At 47.7% G+C, this 22248-nt stretch overlaps 1 pseudogene across 1 annotated transcript; it reads left to right on the top strand.

Annotated features, from left to right (window-relative positions):
* Positions 1–2396: 2396 nt before the first annotated feature.
* LOC144770740 (putative G-protein coupled receptor 33) lies at positions 2397–12991 on the top strand (annotated as a pseudogene). Its single transcript, XR_013598995.1, has 2 exons — positions 2397–2513; positions 7589–12991. The product of XR_013598995.1 is annotated as a putative G-protein coupled receptor 33 (transcript).
* The last annotated feature ends 9257 nt before the right edge of the window (positions 12992–22248 follow it).

Here is a 22248-nt window from a genome sequence, read left to right as displayed (position 1 = left end):
GGTTAGGTTTCTTAGCAGTTGGCAGACTAGGTGGGTTAGTTAAAAGGGCAGCCCCCTATTCTTCGGAGACAATTTTTGGGTGCTACCCACACTTTTCAAGTGATTCTCGATGCCCCCGGTGACCATTTCTATTGCTTGTAACCTAAGATCAATACGGACAAGCCTGGCCATCAGGGGATCTAACAAGTTCTTCAGAGCGTCAGTGAAGGCTTGGGTACGCGGTCCCCCCCCACCCCTCCTGAGGACCCCTCCCCAAAATTGAAGGGAGCAGGCAGCGCTGCCACCCATGTTTGTGAGGGCGGGGAGGAACTGCCATTTATGTTAACAGTTGGAGGGGGAGCACAGTGCACTGTATGGACCATGTCCTCGAGGTTATTAGGGGCTAGATCTAATTTGGCCCTTTTTCCTCCCTTAGTCTGCCTCCCTCTTTTCCTTTTCGGCACAGCCCCTTCCCTCAGTCCTCGCGAATGGGATTGATTTAACGCACTCCCCTCATCTGAAATCAAAACTGCCTCTGATGTTAAAGCTGATACAACCTCAGGTATAGTCTGGAGCGGATCTCTATGTGGTGATGAGGTAGACCTTAGCTCTTGCAAGACAGATTCAATCGTTTGATCAATACTGTCCAAAAGAGCTATGTGAGACGCATCAGCCTTTTCAGGGGTTTTAGCGTTCGCAATTAAACCCAAAGATGATCGTCTGGTGCTTTCAATCCCCTGCGAGATCCGTGTTTCTAAAACAGATAATTCATTATTCACCACTGAGTTGGCTCTGATGAGGAAACTGTCCAAAGTACCTGCAACCATGGAAGTTGATGCCGTGGCTTTGCTTCTCATTTCCCTAGAAGTCATTGTCCTTATTCTTTACAGGATTCCCAACCAGGTCAGATGAAGTGCGTAATAATCCTCCCACTGGGCTAGCCACTCGCCAAGAGGGTTGGCCCGGTCCGGTCTTAAACGGTCTTTAACGGGCCTAAACGGGCCCGCCCTTGGCCTGGGCTTCGCCCGCGCTTCTCCCGCGCACAACCCGCGAAACGCGGATGTGGGTGGATCTATGTAGGAGGAGGCGTGGCTGGAAGAAGCTCCAGCTGCGGCGAATGACAAGCCGCTCAGAATGCCGGGCCTCGCAGTCCGGCGCCCGTCCTCACACTCCGCAACCCGCTTGCACAAAGTTCAAAGTTCACACTGCTCCCAAGTCTGAAGAGATCAAAGGGCAGCTTCCAGTCCTTTCAATGGCTTGCGAGCGGCACTCCATTCCACAAGGGGCTCACTGGATCAGCAAACACCCACTTGGACAACTCCAGCACAATGGGGACATCCAAATAGGCTTGGTGCAAGCCTGCCGACTTGACAGCAATGGAGTACTGTTAGCCATTAAGTATAATGGGGTTGCCCTGTATCCATATGAACCTGAGTATATAATTATAAAGTACAGGGTAGTTTTGTCACTGTCAGGAGTACTGTTAGCCAGCAGAGGAGTCTGCCTCGTCGACGGAGGTGTGCCGCTAACGCGACGGGAAACAGTCTGTTGATGTAGACGGTGGTTCAGCAAGCCCACAGTGGGCGGGAAACCATCAGCTTGGTGAAGCACTTCTATACTCCACTGTGGAGGGACAGTGGGTTTCCCACTAATATTTAAATCAGGCCCTCTGTCAAGTTTGTATGTTCCAATATAGACCTACAGGAATATTGTGACCACTTCCAGGTAGCTACATATCAGAGAAGTACAGACTTATAACTCTTAATGTCACCTACGCTTACTTTGACTGTGGACTCCGTATTGTCGCTGGTTGATATTTTGATATTGTGAGCACTCCAACCTCGGTCACTCCCCTTGTATGCACTTTGCCGCTCACCCTGGCACTCACGTGTCCCTTGCTCCACACATTGATTCATTTGTTATTGTAGCCTCTCACTCCACACCACTCCACACAGAGATTCAGCAATCAAAGAAGTTTCACTGGATTTTAATGCTGGACCTATTGGCTTTGACAGTGCATAAATTGTGTACTCTAAATAAAAATCCTCCACGTTTGTTGAAATACTTGCAAGAAAGAGGACTTGTAGCCTGCAAGTGAGCAGTGTCTGTCTGTTTACATAAAACACTGCCCCGCCACCATATTGCATAATGTACTCATCCTCTGTCCTACCAGAAAGCGGTGGATTCTCGTTCCTGAACCGCCAGCTCTGCACACCATCTTCCCTTCCCGAGCACCGAAATACATTAATTTTGGGTTGAGATTAGGACAGACTTGCATCAAAACATTGAGACACGACGGCTCGGCCTCCCCGGCCTTGGCGGATGGCTCAATCAGTGGCTACTCTTCCGGCGCGTCACTTCCCTTTTCTGCACGGTGCAGTGCGCGGGGAGGCGTGAAACAGAACCTGTGATCCTGGCATCCTCGGGCAGTGGCGTTCAGACCAGTACAAGGAGCGAAGCCCTGGCGGACAGGACTTCAGCCAGGCACAGCTGTGTCTCCAAAGCTGGAATCAAGCCCAGCTCCAGAGCCCCAGGTAAGGCCACATCAGACACCGTGAGGCGAGGGAGGCGAGTGAGGCGAGGGAGGCAGGGGCAACAGGCGGCAAACCGTGCACATCACCAGGAGCGCAAGTTAGTCTGAAACAGAAGGGACAGTGAGTGGTTCCCGGGCAGTGTCTCTAGAGGGTAGAGATATTATTTCCTACTGCTTTTCCAGTACCTCGAGCTGCTGCACTACAGCTGGGTAATGAAACTACTCCAGTCTCACACTTGAAGTGTAGGGAGGGTGAGTAGAGCTGTATGAAGCGGATGAGCGCCACTGGGGTTGGGGTATCACCCAAAGTACAGGCCCGCAGCTCAGTACTGGCCAGGGGAGGGCAAGATTCTGGGGTAGGAACCACCAAAGTAATCTTGGCACCCCCAAGAAGCACTGGTCGGGACTGGGGACTGCGAGTTAGGGGTGGGTCCGGCCTCGATCCTCAGTCGAGACAGGGGAGCTTCGACCTTTAAAAGAAGAAATTATATAAGCAACATACAAATGTCTCCAGTTCTCCTCTGAGCTCCAGGTTCAAAAGGAAATCAATAATATCTCTTGTCAGAAGTACGCTGTGGGCGAAATGAAGGATCTTTAGTAAGAGCCGGTGTGTGAACCACCAGTGGGGTACAGGGCAGCGGTGATTAAGAGTGGGCTGACGCGCTGTCGGCAGTGTCCGGCGCCACGGGGCTGAGAGAGATGCAGACATTTGAAAGTGATCACTGTTCTTGAGTCAGAACAGGTAATTCACCAACAGTGAAGCACGCGATGTGATAGAAATAATAATCCCATTCAAATGGCTGCAGTAGGCTTCACCCCGTCTTCAGGCGGGACAGGGAAAGGTCGTCTCCTCAGCGTAAAGTACACATCCACGCACGGTGTAAACATATTTACACCGGTAATGTCTATTTATATAGAGTACAGTACAAACTGAAATTTGTGTGGTACCAAATGCTGTCTAACTCAATGGAATACGCTTTATCAGCCTCAGTAAAATGAACCCTTGAGTGAGCCCTACGAAGCTCTGCAGTATTGGGTCACGTGTAGATGTCTCCAGCTAGCACCCTAACTCAGTGTTCAGCGTGACCAGGCCTGCAACTCTGGGGCATAAAGTGGTACCTGAAGCTCTACAGTAAAACGCGAACCCACTGAACTGCCATACGAGGAATAGACCCTCGGATCGGGGGTTCGGTTTAGTGCTGTCCTTATGCTGGACCCGTGCTGTAGGCCCAGTAACAGCCCCTCCATCTCGTAGTTACGCATCTTGGGGGAATTGCGTACCCAGGAGCACGGCTTGAGTCGAGGTACCACGCGGGTGGATGGCGTCCCCCCACTTATTTTACAGGGAGCTCAATAACTGGAGCAAATGGAGCCACACATTCACTCTTTGGACTCTCTGGGGCAAGATTGGAGCTCATTCAGAAAGCTGTTCACGCGCTGGCTTCTCTGATGCAATCGCATCTAAGGGGTGAGCGAGGGGAGGCAATGAGTCTGATGGTGCAAGCCACCTTTCCTGACGTCACTTCCTGTCGTGACGTCAGCGTCCCCCCCACTTCTTTTTTTAGGACTTGTGACCTGCCCAGGAGGGTAGGGTTACTAGGTACTAGATGTAGGAACCTGGAGAAGTGTGGCTCACTGGTTAGAGGAGGCAGACCTGGAAGCAGAGGTCTGCCCGGGACCAGGGTTCAATTCCCGGCCCGGCGGGGTCTTGAGCTTGAGTCCTAAAATGTCCATGGACTCGACAATTCTCGCTCCGGTGCCTACTCGATTCACGGGTTCACACTCTGCGACTCTGGGCAATAGCTTGCTTAATCTCCACAACGGCCCCTCGCGGCGGGATGCCTGGCTTTCACCTTGCGGATACCCTGCCGGGGTTATCTCACAGGGGAATACCAGGACGGGTTCCCTAAGCAAGCGCTTAGAAACCGCTTGGTGATTTGCGCTATATAAATTCCTGTACATTTACATTTACATTTACAGGGTCCCCTTACACATGACGAGCTACAAGGGGCATTCTTAGGTCTGGTGCAAAATACCCCGGATAATCCGCATTCACCAGTTGGAATCTCCTGCTCAAATACTCATGGAACATGGAGTTACTGTGGGCTTTGTAATCCCGAGCAGGATGGTGAGTACTGCAACTAGGGCACAAGTCCTAAACAAGCATTGGCATAGCCAATAGGTCTTGCTTATGGGACCTTATAAGTATTTTGTAAAGCAGCACAATATCCTTGGATGCAACAATCTCAACTGTTGCATGGCTAAACACTTATAAGGTCCCAAGGGCGAGATCTATTGGCTATGCCAATGTTTGTTTCCGTTCTGTGCCCATCCGGGTTTATAGTTCGGAAAATCTGGTAACCCCAACTCCTATGCACACTGGGCAGTCAATGCTTTTTCCTCATTCTTAGACCAGCTATGGAATTTTTCATGCTCGTTCTTACAGCAGGTATTTCGGCATTCTTCTAAAATACTCTGCCCATTGCTATTCAAAGAGATCTGTAGTTTTCCCCCTGCTGAGCTAATAACATTCTCTAACATTTCATATGAGCAAGAGTTACAGCAATATGTTGAAGATGCTGGTTTGTCAGATATGGTATTGAAAAGTAGATTATAAAACATGATGCCTACTGGCTTTAACATCTGAATTAATGGTGGTTTTCAACTGGCATATCCATCAACTGGCATACCCTAACTTAAGACGACGACGACGACGATTAGTCACCAGCACATTCAGGGCCAACAAAATACTGATGTCAGATGTAGAATTTTCCTTGTTTCCTTCTTCTTCATTCCTTGTACGGAAAAGCTAACAATGGGCGTTGTTAATGCATGGGGCCTGTCAACCTCTACATCTTCAAATCAATATGTTCTAATTCAAGAAGACAGAACTCTCTATGGTAACAAAGTCGGCTCGGAGGGGGGAGGGCGGGGGGGGAGGGGTTTGCAGTATGTATTTTTATTTTTTAAGAAATGGTCGTGTCTGTTATGCTATTGCGAAAAGTTCCTTGGTTTTATTTAACGTGCTATGGATGGTCTGAAATGGCCACAAGCTACTCCTAGCCTGAAACAAAAAATAACTCATGATGTCAAAGTTGCGGTATGCCGCTCTATGATTCAAAATAAAACCCTGGATCAGAAGGCCCTCACAATAGCTTGCAAAATCCACCCACCCCTTTCTTCCAGAAGAAACATCTGCAGATGGGAAATACATTTCTGGCATTCCTCTCTTCACAAAACATCTACATTAGCTTACAAAACATTTCTAGCAAATTATTTATTTGTTGATAACGCGGCGCTAACATCCTAAACCAGACTAGTTGGTGCGTGTTGTGCAGTCCGGCCTTTGTTACTCTCAGACTATGTTTAATAATAACACTGCTGGGCCGTGAGTCAATTAAATTGCATCCCAACGTCTAGTTTATCATTTAGCTCGATTAAACAAAAATTTTAATCTTTTTGCGATCTGTCACTGGGCGAAGCACTCGCCGTCTCAGCCTAGAGGCCTACTCTACTGTAGGCTCAGAAAACACTGTAGTCACTTTGCAGCTATCACCCAAGTGCCTGCTATTTCCGTGTTTATTATGATTATCTCAACTAGTTAAAACGTTGTAATGGTGGGAAAATCTGCCCGGAGTTCATTCTCTGCCAGGAGCTGGCAAACGCAGAAGAATAGACGTTGTCTTGTGCAAATATGGTGACCATAAATGGTGCTGCATGGATTTCCCATTGTCTGCTGACTTTGCCGCGAGAGAAAGCGGGCAAGAGAAAGAAAGACACATTTGATAGAGTTGTGAAGGAAGCTTGAATGGCCATTGGTTGTCGGGCATTGTCTTGCGCTGACCTCAAGTTGGTACGGTAGAGACCCCCGAAGCACTGTCTGAAGTCACAGTGCCGCCATTCTCCTCAGTTCGGCGAAAGGGATTAGTTAAAAGGGTGATGTTCCGTGCAGAGAGTTCCAAGTATTCGTTGAAACAAAAGGGCCTGAAATGTTTTTGAAGTTATTTTTAATTTAGTTGAACTAATTTAATAAAGGTCCCAGAACAAACAAGCATTGGCTGCACGGACGTTAAAGGAAGACCTCTCCCATCTGATGCAGCTGAAGGAACAATGGGTTTCTCCTTGCAGCTCTACCTGCTGTGGAAGGAGCCGCTTTGAAGCAGAGACTCTATGGTGGAAAATCCTCCAGTCTCCGCCTCTGTGGGTGGAGATTCAGCCTCAAATGTGTGCACTGGAAATAGACCCCCAAAGTAGGGATCCCTTGTGAATGCTCTCGGATCAAGTCTTCCTAATGTGCTGGGAGTTATCTCCTATCATGTAAGTGAACGCATAGTTACCCGTAAGTGGTTGTCCTCCACCCTTTATGTCACATTCTTCCACTGAGGCAACACGTCCAGCCACATTGGTGGATCCGCCTCCCCAGATGAGGTGACTGCTCAACATCATGTCATTCCAGATACTCTTACATTGGCAAACCTCATGGTGGAGCTGCAGAAGTTTATTCTGTCAGGACACCTGTCATCCACCTAGCCCTTAATATGACTGGTCATCCGCCTGGCCTTGGCAGATATGGTGGTGGAAGCATGGAAGATGGTCCACCGATTCCACCGCAAAATGTATGTTTCCGTTCTCTAAATCCGGTTGACAGTTTGTTTGTAATTGTTTTAGTAAGACTTTTCATAGTTTGTGTATTCAGTTACTTTTTAATCATATGTTGAATATTTAGCATTTTCCAAAATACTATGATGCGAACCCAACTGACATTGTGATCTCAAATTTCAGCAGATATATCAGTTTGGAGGTCAGACCGTTTAGTGATTATTCTATGCCTGTGAGTCTAAAAATATGCACTATATTTAAGGTGTGAGATACCTAAGTGCCACTGAGTTATGAATTGTCTCATTTGTACATAAAAATGCTTTTTCAGTTTGGGTCTAAAATTTAAATAAGGCTTAAACCACGTACAATACAATGAAAAGACTATTGACAAAACGGTTTCATTTTCCAGCTTTAGAAAGAATCTATATGGAAGTTGTTTGGTTTCACTGCAGTCTCTTGCACTTTTCTTCCCAACAGAATTATGGACGACAGAATGATGACAATTTCCTCTCTGTCCAAAGTCTCCACTTATAGTAATGTTACGGTTTTTGAAGAATCCACCGCGACCACTCTCCTGGAATCTGAGACCTTGACACCTGGTGAGAGCATTGCATCAAAAGTCTCCTCCCTGGCAACTGTGGCAACTGAAACATCGCCGGACAGCAATGTACCCTCCACTTCTGAATGCCTATCTGTCCTCTCCATTCTGTTAGCCGTGTTCCTTTTTATCACATTCACCATTGGGATTCTGGGAAACAGCTTCTATCTGTGGATGTTGGGTTGGAAGATGAAGCCAACGGTAAACACCATTTGGTTCCAGCACCTCATCTTCGCTCACCTGCTTTTCACCTTGGTCATTCCATTTCATGCTATCTTTTTGCTGATGGATTGCCAATGGATCTTTGGAACAACTCTCTGCAAGCTAGTCAACTTTGTGGTATCTTTCAGCATGTTTGCATCTGTATTGCTGCTCACAGTCATCAGTGTTGACCGGTGTCTGCTGGTGGTGGTTCCACTGTGGACCATATCTCACAGGACAACCAAAAGAGCTTCGATAGTTTGCTTTTCTGTTTAGATACTGGCCTTAGCAATCAATTTACCCTACTTGGTATTCCGAAAAACCTTTGTAGCTGCCAACAATAAAATAACCTGCTTTAATGATTATGCCCTTTCTGATGATTGGATTACTCCTGAGATACAAGACCTAAGGAGAAGAGTCCATTTGTCATTGTTCATCCTTTGGCTTGTGGTGGGTTTTCTTTTACCGTTCTCAATAATGTTCGCATGCTATTTGAAATTAGCTGTGAAGCTCAAGGCTGGGTACCACCACAAGACCAACAAACCATTCAAGGTGATTGCTACTGCTGTTACCTCTTTCTTTGTGTGCTGGTTGCCTTACCATATCTATAGTGGCTTGCTCATCTACCAAGAGTCTGTCAGCCAGTTACTTGTCCATCTGGTTCTGTTCTTCACCATAGTGCTGTGCTGCATCAATGCTGGCTGTACCCCAATCATGTACCTGTTCATTGGAGAGACATTTAGAGATCTGTTCAAGGCATCCATCCATTCCTTGTTCAGCAAAGCGTTTGCTGAAGAAACACTACATAATGACTTGGAAAATGAGAGGAAGCCCCATGAGTTCTCAACCTCCGGCCAAAGCCAGGTGACCAATCTATTGCAGTTAGAGTCTTCAGTATGAATGGCCTTTTCTTCTGATCACATATGATTGACACGTCTTGTAATACTAAACAATAAGATGTAGCATGATCTTTAAAAACCTCATCTCCTTCACCGAAGAATATGTTGTACTGGTGGTTTATCAGGTTACTGGCGCTGGGAAAATATTCTAGTTCACATAAGCCAGCAGTTGTTGAAAATAAAAATAAGATAATGATAATAGGAATCTGAGGTTCAACAGCTCCCCAAAAAGAGTTGTAGAAGAGCTGCCTTTAAACCGTTAAAATCTTATACATTTTTAGGAGAAACAGCGACTAATAATCACAATTATGGAAGTCTTAACTTGGTCTATGAGGTTCCACAGCATTGGAGACTTTCAGACTGGAACTGGATTTAACTACAGTGATGTATCATGTTTTCATCAAACAGGTTCGCTATTTCTAATTTCTCTCTAAAGCCACTTCATTTAATTTGAGAAGTGCTTTTGGAGTGACTATTTAATGAAGTAAAGGAAACATATATGAGGGGTTAAAGCTGTGTGTGAGCGGCAAAAGTGTTGTATTCCTATCTATGATGAGGCAGGACTGGACAGGGCAATTCCCTGGGGGGCTGGAACCATTGAAGTGCCGTTTCCGAAGGCCTGTGGCTACCTCTGTGATTCTGTCACTTTCTCCTGCTTCCGGAGGTTAATTACAGCATGCACAGTGGAGGTGTAGGGAACAAGAGACAGAGGGAGATCAGCAGGGGAAAGAGAGGCAGATGAGAGAAGGAGAGTGTTGGAAAAGGCCCTCTTCTACATAGTGTACTCCCAGATATTTGCCTTGACTGTTTTATTGGCTGTAGCAACTGGGTTAAAACCTGCCAACTAGTGGTAAAGTATCTATGCTCCTCTTTCAACATGATAAAATTTGCACACCTTCATTTGGCATACCTAATTTACCTTTAAATCCCGAGAATACAGTACAAAGTGTGCCCGTGGCCTGTAGGTTAAATGTCATTAGTGAGCTGAAGCACCAATTGTGCCACTCTCTGCAGTGACAATGTAAACATGTTTGTTTGACCTGTCAAAATAGCCCCATTTGCAGGCCCAAGCCTGCCATTTAAAAATGAATTAGTCACCTCTACTGACAATAAAGTAAGATGCATGGTATTTAAAAGTTTAATGTTAAACATGTCCCTACAGTGACAAGTCCCTAACTGTAGTAGTTTTGGCTGCTTCATTGGAAAGCACTGAGGTACACTATTACATGTAGTAATGTTTTCTCAGCTCGAAAGCAGCACAAATATACTTTTCTTGTCTATTTCTAATATTGATTACAAGCCCAATACACTAATGAAGTCAGACTTGTAATACATATTTTGTAAAAGGTACTTTTTGAAAGTTATGTTTTCCATTCCAAAAAGCCTCTGAAAGTCCCATTTACATGAGCCCCATTTACATTTATTTCGGACAATCTGAGATTTAATTTGTCTGAATATAAGGTAATCAGCCGGCCAGAAAGTGATCACAACCCCCAGGTTGTAAAATTTAATTTTTTGGTAGAAAGTTTTCTAAAATCTAAGGAACTTCCCAACACGACATGTTCTGCATATAACCTGAGGAAGCTGGTTTGGAATTTAGCCAAAAAGGAGGGTATTATGCAAACGGCTGAGGCATTGATTAAGGAAAGTGATCAGGGCTCTCAGGGCGACATGAATATGATTATTAAATGGAACTTTATCAGAGTCTATCGTGGGGAAATTTTCTACTGGTAAAACCAGGAAAATTAATATCAATTTGAATATACACAAAATATGGTTCCCCCTCAAATTATTAAGGTTAAAGAAAGTACTCAATAGAGCTGTTTGTGAGACATACACCCGTAGATTTTGTCAGACCTGCACAGTGTATAAAGAAAACCTGAAGGAACTTAAGAAGACCTACAAACAAGAAATATGGAACGCAAAACTTAAATATCAAACGGGGATTTGGAATAGTTTATTATCCGCCTCTAAGCAAAATAACGCAAAACAATTTGGGGGGGTTATTAATAACCTCAAAAGGAGTGGCTGTAGGGCATTTTCTGTGAATATACCCGAACCCAGTCGGGTAAAGTTTATAACTAATTTGTATAGTATATCGGTTTGGTTGGGAAAACACTCAGATAGGTTGGCTTCAGGTGAGGTAAATAATATATCATTAACTTATGCGGGGAATGAAGAGTGTCTCGATTTGAACTCTAATGATCATGTTATTGATTCTAGTTCTGATCCAAATTTTGATTTAAAAATTCCAAGCTGTACTCAAGTATTGACCCTGTTATGTGGGCTGCAAGCTAATGGTGCCCCGGGACCTGATGGGTTACCGAATGCCCTGTTTCGTGTTAATAGTAATCTGTGGACAGGCTTTTTGAATAATCTATTTAGGGATGTTGTGACATTAGGGGTTGTTCCAGAGTCGTGGCAAGGTAGCAGAGTGCATCCAATTTATAAAAGCGGCACAGTTTCAAACCCCGCTAATTATCGACTAATTTCATTGACTGATGTTGATGCAAAGGTGTTTGCTTCTTGTCTCCTAATGGAACTCGAAGACTGGGCTACGAATGAGAGTATTATTCCATTTAATCAGACTGGGTTTCAGAAAGGTCAGTCCACTATCGCTAATTTGTTGGCTCTATCTTTGCTTGCGGAAAAGGCTGTCTTGAAAAAGCAACATTTATATATTGCTTTTATTGCCCTTAAGGCAGCCTTCGACTCCGTGCCTCGAAACTTATTATGGAAAAAATTGTCAGATCTGGGAATTCCAATGAAATTGTTGAAGGCTATTATGCTTCTGTATACAAACACTTGGGTTCAAGTTAAGATTGGGGAGGGTAACTGCTTAACAAGGAGGATTAGAACATATAATGACCCAAAGCAGGGCTGTGTTCTTGCCCCCTGCGTATTTAATTTATTTTTATCAGACCTTTCACAGCACTTGGATGCTGTTAATGGGCATGTTCCTAGGATTGGGGGAGTGCCAATTAGCTACCTCCAGTATGCTGATGATACGATTCTTGTGAGCCATACCCCCATCTGCCTACAAAAACTTATTACTACCTTTGATGAATATATAGAACAGAATGGCCTTGAACTGAACGTCAAAAAAATGAAAGTGATGAAAATTGGTGAAGTTAAACAGAAGTTTAATTCCTGGAAAGCCAGAGCCAGCTTTAGCTGAGAAAAACTATGCATGGTACGTGATCAATTCATATCAATCCCCACGTGTTCAGCCATATTTAAATGTTTTTTTTCTGTAAAGTTTAAAAAAACGTTTCTAAGGCTACGTATGGGTATAAACCCAACAAAGGAGGGCACCCGTTCTTGGATCAAACAATGGCCGGACTCTAATTGTAGATTCTGCGGATGGCCACAGGAAACTCTTGTACATATAATATGTGTATGCCCGAAGTTTTTAGACCTTATTTTCTGATGAGTGGTGTGAGATCTGCACATCAGGCATTAATCATGTCATTATCTGGTGAATCGGTTCCACTACTATGTCAAATGATAACATTTTTAATGGCAGTTGAAAAAGGTTTAATATAGGGAAGATTCCCTCTAATTCTATGTCCTTCTAGCAATTAATTTTAACGGTTTATAAATTTTATTAAGTAATTATTTTTGCTACAATGATATTCATTTGAAATGTAATAACAGCCGGGTTACCATTGCAGCAAACTGATGCACTTTTTGCACATTAGCCCTTTTGAAAGGATGGGAAAAGAATGCTTATTGGTTGATAATATTCCTTTGTGACATTCATGGAAATAGTATGCAAAGCACACCGTCACCTTAAACTCTATTAAGTAATAAAAGATGTAAGGTGGCCAGATTTGGGCTTATTAATAAGGTTTTAAAATGTATTTATGCGATTGTTTTTTGTTTTATGTGAAGAGAAGATCTCTTGTTTTAAATGTACATGTATTTTATTTTGGTGAATTAAGATGCTGTGATAGCAATGATTTTAATTACTCAAGCAATAAAGACTATATATATATATATATAACCAACTGTCAAACACCAGCTCAACAGCTCCCTTGATGAACTGTGAACATGCTCCTAGCGCTGATATAAAGGCATTAGGCATGGTAATTGTCTATCAGGAGGACCATCAGGTTGTAATCAGGAACTTACTTATCTTCAAAGAGGCCTACTAATGAACAGGCAAATATTAGTGTACACCTGGGCAAGGCCTTCATTGTTTCACCAGCCAAGCAGGCTCCAATCACAGTGGTAGAGGAGTTGCCCCCAGAACTGGCTTTGAGTGACCATAGAGGAGGGGTTGGTCATTTCCCTGGCCTCTAATCTTGAATGGGCACAAAGGCTCTACACAAGGAGATAAGGCTTTACTGTCTTGGATTTATGCACCTGTCCAGTTGACCAGTGCCAACTAGATGTGCCATGGGTCCTGTTGATGGAGTGAGTCGTGACCCCCAAGTTCTGTCCCTAAGATCCTGCACCCTTAACTGGTGTCAAAGTGTACTCCTTCTAATGAGTCTTGAAACCTGAAGTGTAGACACTTTTTCGCTCCAAAGACCTCTGGAAGACTGGAACAAATCTGCCAAGCGGATCCGATGAAGGTGCGTAGCCACTGGGCCAAAGATTCAGGTTGTATCTTCTCGGAATATTTCCACAGGAACAAATCCAATTCAGCGGAATCTCGCTGGAAGCATCCGAGCTCAAAAAAGTAAGTAAATCCAAAGGTAGAGATCTTCACAAGGCAAAAGCACTAAAAGACAAAGGCATCACTAAACCTCATACAAAGTCTAAAAAATAATGTGGAGCCCTATTTGAACACTGTCTGCAGTCAATGCTCCCTCTTATTTTAGTTCCTTGTATGTGGCAACAGAATGTTTCCATTCATACCTTTCTAGCTTGTGTGTTCAGCCAAGTGATCAGATGTCCAACTAGGAAACTTGACTAGTTACCACTTGAAAGTTGATAGCAAGCTTTGGCAATGTCAATAGGTCTGACTTATAAATGAAAGTGCGTCCTTAGTCATTGATGGTTTCAGGCACAGAATAAGTCATCATACATACATTCTGTTACTCATCCATGTACTCAGGCATCCTTCATCACTGACTCACTCTTATATTCACTAATTTACACAACCACAATAAAATGCATGCACAAACTCAGGAACATATGCAGGATAAAAAAAGCATAAAAGTAGACAAAAGAAAAGATGCATTTAACAGGACGCAATAACAATTCACCCTTACATGCCTATTAGCTTTAACATGTGCTTCATAATAAATAAATCAAGTCACTTGCCTGTGTCAGAACGTTTCATAAAAGATAGAACAGACCTATGGCATATGAAATATCTTTTCCCAATGGACCAATCAGGTCAGTAGTTTTTGTCTTTGGATTCTTCCCTGCAGTAGAGGCAAGCCAACTGTGTTAGACATACGCTTTCCTACAAGGTAACCATAAATAAATTGCAAATATATTCAAAATTACAGTTGTCTAAAACAAAACCTATATGAACACCAAATCCCTTGTCTACGACTGTATTCTGTGAAATTCTACGTATGTAAATGATGACCTAAAGGCTTTAGAGCAGTGTCACAACCATGCCCCATTAGAGACGTATTGTTTTTAACAAATGCTTTTCACAATAATCAAGCCAGGCCTACTGCCTTTGTCATAACATTTTATAATAAACGGATCAGACATATGGCATCTGACAAAACTTTTCCTAGTGAACAAATCAGTTCTACAGGCTTCATTTGGCTTCACACCATATGTAGCAGTGTGCAAAAGCTGATAACCAGTGTGTATGTTGTTATAAAATTACTTATGTGATTAAAAACATCTGTTGATTCTCTCTCACAGTTGTCAACTTCATTGAAAAATTACAAAGACTGCTACAGAGGATTCTGGTACTTGCAGTTTTTCTAAGCATTTGCAGGCTAAAAGAAGTGCCACTGGAATTATGCTATTTGCATTTGCAGCAGTTTCTGTGTACTTGTGGATTTTCCTCATTTGCCTCATAATCCATCATTTTCTACAAAGTCTGCAGAGTTTAACATACAAAAAAAGTTTTCTAGCTTAAATAGATCATATGTTACTAGAAATATGGAGAAACATGTTGTCACACAGTGGAAGGCCGTTAGCAAAGGCTGACTACCCCCCCTTTCTGTTGCTTATTTCTGTATTTGTGTGTTGAGATAGTAAAAAAGATGTGATCCCTCTGTACAGACTGTGTTCAGTGGAGTATAAGGCAATAGAAATGTGGTACTGCTCTGTGTAACCTATCTCTTACTTTGGATAAAATACCCTGTAAAGAGAATTACCTCAGAGGTAGGACTGTGAGGATTACATTTACTGATCATGTGTGAAACTATGAAAATCGGCAACAATGAAAATCAGAGGAGTTTTGTTGGACTTTGGCCCTTAGGGCAGGTTCACCCCTAGACTTTTTGCTTGAAATGGTGACCTGGAGATGGTGATTTAGGGATTCTGCGCACTTTCACTGTGTCCCAGTGGAAAGTGCGTGCGCACTCTGAGTGCATGTGCTGAGCTAGGCCTGCCCGCCCATAGGAATGCATGGGGAATGTATGTGTCCCTGGTAGTTCCTGATGCGTGGGGTGTACAGGCTTGAGTCTGGTATGTGTGAACTCGTGTGAGTGAATGCTGCGCAACGGTGTATGCAGCATGTATGTGTCTAGTAGCGAAGCGCCATTTCTAGACATGGCTGTACGTGTGCTGTGAGGGTGCTGGCGTGTGATTGGCTGGAGCTGGCTGGCATGCCAGGCTCCAGGAAGTCTGGATGGGTCTGCCCGGTGGTGAGTGGGAGATTTGCGTGAGTAATGTGTGGGAGGAGTGTACCTGTGTCCTGGATGGGCTGGGTTTTCCCCACACAATGCTGGCTCCGCCCCCCTGTGGTGTGTCTAATGACCCAAGCCCTGCCAGTGAATAGAGAGGGTGGTTGAGGTAAACAGAGTACTCAAGAACCAGCTGCGACTGGTTCCGCCCCCACTCTACACCCTCAGACAAAGGAATGCACTGTATAAAAATGGGGCTGTGTCCCCACTGAAGTTGTTCTCTTTCAGGATCCTGAGGGGGCTGTTGCTGCTGCTGGGCCAGAGGACCGCCACTTGGGGTGTCTCCCTGCCTGGAGACCCAGTGTGCTGGCTCTGGGCCCAGCCTTGCCCCTCTGCCTACTTCCCTGAACTTTGCTGGACTTTGCTTTTGCTAAAGCGCCTGGGAGCGCTGTACTTGGGGCCCTAGCGCTTGAGAGCGCTTTCTTTTTGTCCTAGCGCTGAGGGAGCGCTTTATTGGCCTCTAGCGCTGTGAGAGCGCTTTATTTGGGATTGTAGCGCTTGGGAGCGCTGTGATTGCCCCCTGGCGCTTGGGAGCGCCTTATCGACCTTTTAAAGCGAGTGCCCACCTCGCTGGTTTTTGAATAATCGAGCGGCTGCCCACACCGCCTTTACCCCGGGTGAAAAGCACCGCCGCCGGCCCGGAGATCTACTAGGAGGCGCTGTACCCGCCTCCCTTCCAAGGGCCGCGCTGCCATTGGCGGCCCTTAGAACCGGAAGCCAGGCAAGAAGAGTGAAGACGTGGGCCGGCTTCCAAGCAGGCCGGAAGTCCCGCCCTTGAGCCGCGCTGGGATTGGCCCAGCTAGGGGAAGCTGCAGGGAAGCCCGAGACACCAGCGCCGGACCGAGTGGGGCACCCCCGGGGAACGGGAGGGCCCGCCTGGCACCTGGTGAGCAGAACAGTGGATCACCGGAGGCCGCCCGCAGCTGAGGAGAAGAAGAGCCGCCGGGCAAAGGAGACGCGCTACTCCCCAGACCGAGGGAGCATCAGCAGAACCCGGTGAGTGCTGCTCCAGTTCTCGAGGCTCCCCCAAGGCATTCCTTAGAGCCTAAGAGAGGCTCCAGCAACCGGGGCATTTGTTCTTAGAGCCTGCAGGGCTCTTGGGGGGCATTCTGGATTGAGTCCACGAAGGGCTCCGGCGGCCATTTGCGAGAGAGGGGGGCGTCGGGGCATATTGTCGGTGCCCGCCCCCCCCTGTGTGCTCGCCCCAACCAGTGGGGCATTTCTTTACGTAGAGCCTGCGAGGCTCTTGGCCAGCATTATTGCTTTGGGTCCCCAGAGCGAGGGACCCCCCAGCCCAGCGAGGCTGTACCTTTCTGTTACTGGAGCCCTGAGAGGCTCAGCAGCCCCCCTTGCTGGTGAGAAAGCCTAAGAGAGGCTCACCAGTGCCACAGTGGTGGTTCTTTGAGCCCAGAGAGGCTCCAACTTTGCGCTAACTTTCCCTGCTCCAGTTGCCCAGCACTTTGTGGGCAACTGCCACGTTTAGGCCCTGACATTGGGACACCGGGACAGTCACAGGTGGTGACTGGTGAGTTTGGGGAAGTTGGTATTTGTTCTGCACCTCTGAATGTATTGATTATGCGTCATGTGCCTTACACCTCTGAATGTATTGTGATGCATCATGTGTTTTCCTCCTTGCACCTCTGAATGTATTGATTATGCGTCATGTGCCTTACACCTCTGAATGAATGTTATGCATTGCATCATGTGTTTTCCTCTTACACCCCTACAGGTATTGTAATACATAGGTGGTTGTTTTCTCCCTAGTACAGGTGGTGCTAGTGAGGTCCTGGTTACCAGTGATTACTGGTTGTGTGCTATTTTGTGCTACATTCTATGTACTAAGTGCTATTTCTGAAAGTGCTACTTCTGATTCCTGACAGTGGTCCAGGTGGCCCTGTCTTGTAAATAATCCCTTGTAAATTCTGCCCGTGCCTCTGGCACATTGTAAAGTGTGTGTTTTATCTAATGTGTTTTGGTGTAATACAAAGGCTATTTTTATATAACCTTGTGTGGAGTTTCCTTTGTGGTGGGCCTTTGGTTGTTGTTGCTGGGGTGCGTGCGCAAATACTTAGCCTACATCGCCTCCAAGTTTAGCCTTGCTGCTCGCGCCACGTTACCTAGAGGGTGAGTAGGGGTTATCTTGGCGTGTAACTCCCTTGCCCTGACTTGGGTGTGGTGGTCTCTGACTGACTTTGGCGAAAGCCCTGGCCAGCCGGGATCCCATTTCCAACATTGGCGGCAAGCGGCGGGATAAGGATTTGTGTTTGCGTTGTACCTTAGTAGTAACTGGGCATACCACAAAACTCTGCATTTAGATGACCACATTTTAGGGGATTGTATTGTTTTGGAAATTCCATTGTTTCTTCTCCTGAAGAGTGTCATTTGATTGTGTTCAGTACATTTGTCCCCCGCCCTGCTTCCAGAGTTTGGTACCTGTGTCGCTTTTGGTCAGGTTGAGAAGTCAGGGGTGGTAGAAACTGCCTTACCGATCCGAGGGGAGGGTGTGTGTGGATGAATGGTGTGTTTTCCTGGACGCATGAGTATGAGTTCTCTTTGATAAGGAGATTGTTGAAGTTTTGGAATTGTGTACTCTTACTTCAGATTGTTAAGTCCCCTGTGTTGCACGTGTCTGTAAGCATCTTGCCAAGATGGAGTCTGCTTTTAATGTCTGGGGTCTGTTTTTGCATGAACTGAGAGAGTTTTGCGAAGAGAGAGACATTGCAGTGAATGAGTCAGACACCCAGTCCCAACTTAGGGGTAACCTGATCCAATGGCAGAAGGATGACTGGGAGCGTGAGCACAGTGCGGAGAGGGCCCGGGTCTCACACCATGAGGGTGGTGGGTCAGAGGGGAGCCCTGAAGAGTCTGAGGAGGAAGAAGATGACAGCACAGGGACGCCAGCAGAGAGTGAGGACCCCATAGATAGGGAGTCCCTTGCTGGGTCCAGTTTAGGAGGCAGCGCCTCATCCCTTTCCCTGTCCCCAGAGGAGCTGGAAGATAGGAGGAGAGAAAGGGAGCACCAGCTGGCTTTAGAAAAGCTCAGGTTGGAGCATGCCCAGGCTATGGCACAGCTGGGCATTAGAAGGCAACAGCTGGAGGTTAAGAAGCAACAGCTGGAGACCGAGAGGGTCTTAGCGCAGGACAGGATAGAGGAGGCTGAGAGGGCCGCCACCAGAGGCAAAGTAGCTCTGGAGGGTAGACTATCCCCTGCGCGCAGTGTTGAGTGTCTGGATCCCCCAGGGAGGGTTGGGTCCAGTGGTGGCAGCTATTTAAATCTCAGTCTAGAAAGTCCCAGTTCCCAGAGTATGGTTCCTGTTTCCCCAGAGGAGGAGAATAGGTTGAGGTTTAGGAACCTTAGGAAACCGTCTCATCAGTCTTGGGAAGACTTTGAGGATGACTGTTGTGAAGCCCTGTGTGATTGGGTACGGGAGCCCACGAAATGTGATTGGGACCTATTGTTCGATATGTTACTCAGAGAGCAGTTGATCAGTTGTTGTTCACCAGGGTTGCGCCAACACCTGTTAGGGTGTGGATTGTCTGAACCATGTGAGCTGGCAGAGGAAGCAGACCGCTGGGAAGGGACCAGAGGTTCTGTAGAGTCATTGGTGAGTGACTCCAAAAGTAGTGGGTCAGGGATCTTCCAGCCCAGCGTGGTGGAAGAGGCTCAGTGTAGCCCAGCTAGGTCCCTGGTTAGTGAGAAGGGTGTAGGGGCTGACTGCCTGGCTCAGTGGAGCAGGAGTCAGTGGGTGGCTGAGAGCCCCCAGAGGCCCGAAGCCCTGTCTCAGAACCTGGGTGGTTTCTTGAGGGAACACCAGGTTGGGGACCTAGGCTGTCCTGTTAGTCCACTTGAGGAGGATCTCCTAGTGAGTAGAGGACCTGGAGTGTCTGTAACCAGAGCTCCTGTGGTTCTAGAGTCTGGCAGTACCGCTCCGGTAGGGAGGGTACAGGAGTCCAGAGTGAGGAGTGATTGGGGGAGTTCCCCAGTGGAAGGACCAGTGGGTCAGGGACTACCCAGTTGGGCTAGGTTCCCGTGTAGTGACCATGGTAACACCACTTCTGGTCTGGGGGATCGTCACGCACTGTCAGGTGGACAGAGGGTGGGAGATCTGCGCCAGACAGACAGTCACGCAACAGATGTGACATTTGTTAGCCTCAGGGGGATTGCGTGTGAATCCCCAGAAGTCCTGGAGTGCCAGGCAATTGTTCCACCGAAGGTTCTAGACCAGAGGTTGGGAGGCCAGGTTCAGGATCAGCCTGACCTGAAGGGTAGGACGACTGTAACCAGTGTCCTGACCGGTTCTTCGTCCAGAGGAATTTCTCCAGGTGGGAGAGGGCAGACCTCTGGAAGGGGGTGCAGAGGGTGGGAGAGCCCACCTCTGACCATGGTGCAACCTGAGTGGATAAGCCCTGGGTTGGAATGGCGTTCTAGGGGTACCCCTCGCAGAGGGAGGAGGAACCCTAGGAGAAGAGGTAGGGGGAGGAGAGCCTTCCCCGAGACTCCTGGTCCGCCTGAGGTTGTAGGCCCTAGGCTGGAGTACCAGTGGCAGTCTAGTCCTGTCTTGCAGACAGGAAGAGTGGAGAATGGCTCCTATGTGCCAGGGGTTACTACCCCCCGCTCTGCGAATTGGCATGGACCAGTGGCACCTGGGTGGCCCAGGGCCTGGTCCTGGCCGCGGACAACTTGGGAGTACCAGTGGGGTAGCCCAGTTGGTCCAGACAGTGTGTTGAGAAGGAATCCCATGGGTTCACCGTGGCGTAGAACAGGAGGGTGTCCCTGCAGTTGTGGGCCCGCGTCCGTGTTCTATCGCCCCAAGCAGGGAAGTCCATCACGGTGGTGATTGGTCTCCCCTGCGTTTTGGCTGGAAGGGGGTTATGTTGGACTTTGGCCCTTAGGGCAGGTTCACCCCTAGACTTTTTGCTTGAAATGGTGACCTGGAGATGGTGATTTAGGGATTCTGCGCACTTTCACTGTGTCCCAGTGGAAAGTGCGTGCGCACTCTGAGTGCATGTGCTGAGCTAGGCCTGCCCGCCCATAGGAATGCATGGGGAATGTATGTGTCCCTGGTAGTTCCTGATGCGTGGGGTGTACAGGCTTGAGTCTGGTATGTGTGAACTCGTGTGAGTGAATGCTGCGCAACGGTGTATGCAGCATGTATGTGTCTAGTAGCGAAGCGCCATTTCTAGACATGGCTGTACGTGTGCTGTGAGGGTGCTGGCGTGTGATTGGCTGGAGCTGGCTGGCATGCCAGGCTCCAGGAAGTCTGGATGGGTCTGCCCGGTGGTGAGTGGGAGATTTGCGTGAGTAATGTGTGGGAGGAGTGTACCTGTGTCCTGGATGGGCTGGGTTTTCCCCACACAATGCTGGCTCCGCCCCCCTGTGGTGTGTCTAATGACCCAAGCCCTGCCAGTGAATAGAGAGGGTGGTTGAGGTAAACAGAGTACTCAAGAACCAGCTGCGACTGGTTCCGCCCCCACTCTACACCCTCAGACAAAGGAATGCACTGTATAAAAATGGGGCTGTGTCCCCACTGAAGTTGTTCTCTTTCAGGATCCTGAGGGGGCTGTTGCTGCTGCTGGGCCAGAGGACCGCCACTTGGGGTGTCTCCCTGCCTGGAGACCCAGTGTGCTGGCTCTGGGCCCAGCCTTGCCCCTCTGCCTACTTCCCTGAACTTTGCTGGACTTTGCTTTTGCTAAAGCGCCTGGGAGCGCTGTACTTGGGGCCCTAGCGCTTGAGAGCGCTTTCTTTTTGTCCTAGCGCTGAGGGAGCGCTTTATTGGCCTCTAGCGCTGTGAGAGCGCTTTATTTGGGATTGTAGCGCTTGGGAGCGCTGTGATTGCCCCCTGGCGCTTGGGAGCGCCTTATCGACCTTTTAAAGCGAGTGCCCACCTCGCTGGTTTTTGAATAATCGAGCGGCTGCCCACACCGCCTTTACCCCGGGTGAAAAGCACCGCCGCCGGCCCGGAGATCTACTAGGAGGCGCTGTACCCGCCTCCCTTCCAAGGGCCGCGCTGCCATTGGCGGCCCTTAGAACCGGAAGCCAGGCAAGAAGAGTGAAGACGTGGGCCGGCTTCCAAGCAGGCCGGAAGTCCCGCCCTTGAGCCGCGCTGGGATTGGCCCAGCTAGGGGAAGCTGCAGGGAAGCCCGAGACACCAGCGCCGGACCGAGTGGGGCACCCCCGGGGAACGGGAGGGCCCGCCTGGCACCTGGTGAGCAGAACAGTGGATCACCGGAGGCCGCCCGCAGCTGAGGAGAAGAAGAGCCGCCGGGCAAAGGAGACGCGCTACTCCCCAGACCGAGGGAGCATCAGCAGAACCCGGTGAGTGCTGCTCCAGTTCTCGAGGCTCCCCCAAGGCATTCCTTAGAGCCTAAGAGAGGCTCCAGCAACCGGGGCATTTGTTCTTAGAGCCTGCAGGGCTCTTGGGGGGCATTCTGGATTGAGTCCACGAAGGGCTCCGGCGGCCATTTGCGAGAGAGGGGGGCGTCGGGGCATATTGTCGGTGCCCGCCCCCCCCTGTGTGCTCGCCCCAACCAGTGGGGCATTTCTTTACGTAGAGCCTGCGAGGCTCTTGGCCAGCATTATTGCTTTGGGTCCCCAGAGCGAGGGACCCC

The sequence above is a fragment of the Lissotriton helveticus genome, chromosome 7 (assembly GCF_964261635.1).
Source record: "Lissotriton helveticus chromosome 7, aLisHel1.1, whole genome shotgun sequence".
Lineage (NCBI taxonomy): Eukaryota > Metazoa > Chordata > Amphibia > Caudata > Salamandridae > Lissotriton > Lissotriton helveticus.
The sequence above is the reverse complement of the archived record's forward strand: the minus strand, read 5'-3'. Positions and strand labels throughout refer to the sequence as shown.